The sequence below is a fragment of the Elephas maximus genome, chromosome 10 (assembly GCF_024166365.1).
Source record: "Elephas maximus indicus isolate mEleMax1 chromosome 10, mEleMax1 primary haplotype, whole genome shotgun sequence".
Classification (NCBI taxonomy): domain Eukaryota; kingdom Metazoa; phylum Chordata; class Mammalia; order Proboscidea; family Elephantidae; genus Elephas; species Elephas maximus.
Window position 1 is genome coordinate 51,004,631 of NC_064828.1, and position 1,378 is coordinate 51,006,008.

Sequence of the window (1,378 nt, forward strand, 5' to 3'; positions counted from 1 at the left end):
GTCATTCAAGATAGTCATTTCTTATAAGCTGGAAAAGAATGGCAGATATAGAGACTTCTTATGAGACTCTGGTAATATTCCTCCTGATTTTAATCTTTCTGTAAATAAAGATGGAAAATATGAGCTAGCAATAGCAGCAAATTAAGTTATTGCTAAAGAGATTATAGATTTAATGAGAAAGAGTGAATGAAGAGACAACACACAGAAAATGGTGGAAAGTTCCTTCACCAAAGTGCTTTGTTACATTCATAGAAGAGTCAAGGAAGTTGAAAATAACCAGCAAATGAAATCAAGGACATTGGTAATTGAGACAGCAGAGGACTGTGATACAGTCCAGAAACTTCATGGATGTGGTCTTTGTAAAAGCAAAATGCTTTGATTGATGACTGTGTTTCAGACCCTCATCCAGGCATCTTCCAAAAGACTTGATATTACAAAAGGAATGACTCAAAAAAGGTGCCTCAGGTGTTTTCTAGTTTGCAACATTTACTCGGGGTTTTTCTCCCTGATCAGGATCAAAGATCTCAATTAAACTTTTCACCACTGATTTACGTTGACTACAAGGCTACTTGTTTCTGTCATCAAAATATCCTTGAAATATGTTATGTGTGTTTTTTGTGTGTGTCAGTCTTAGGCAATTTCAGCTCTATTTGTATTATACGTGAGACAGCCTTTAAAATTTCACTGCCTCTTGTTCTAAAATCAAAGAAACTAAAAGTGACTGAGTCATGATAAAATATTTGTTCTTTCCAACTTCCAGATTATCAGTAGAAATTGTAGCAAAGGAATCACATAGGAAAGATTTTGACAAGCAACAATATAAAAACTATACAGAATTGTTTTTAATGTAACTAGTTTCTTAGACAAATGCCTTTTGCAATAATACAAATTGACTCGACAGCAAACTGTTTTTTTTTTTTAGTACATGTGGACTTGAAAGGATGGAAAACACAGGAATCGAATTGCCTATATCTACGGAAAGATGATAGAGAAACTCAATATCATCAGTCAGAACAAGACCAGAGCCAACTGTGAACAGACCATCAATTGCTCCTATGAGAGTTTAAGCTGAAGCTGAAGGAAATTAAAACAAGTCCACAAGAAGCAAAGTACGACCTTGAGTATATCTCTCCTGAATTTAGAGACTATCTCAAGAATAGATTTGACACATTGAATACTAATGACTGAACAGCAGACAAGTTGTGGGATAACATCAGTACATAATACATGAAAAAAGCAAAAGGGCATTAAAAAGATGGGAAAGAAAGAAAAGACCACAATGGGTGTCAGAAGAGACTTTGAAACTTGCTCTTGAACAAACAGCAGCTAAAGCAAATGGAAGAAATGATGAAGTAAAAGAGCTGTACAGAAGATTTCA

General features: G+C 34.8%; 1 pseudogene; it reads left to right on the forward strand.

Annotated features, from left to right (window-relative positions):
* The first annotated feature begins 208 nt into the window (after nucleotides 1-208).
* Nucleotides 209-732, forward strand: LOC126083681 (general transcription factor IIH subunit 3-like; annotated as a pseudogene).
* Nucleotides 733-1,378: the final 646 nt, after the last annotated feature.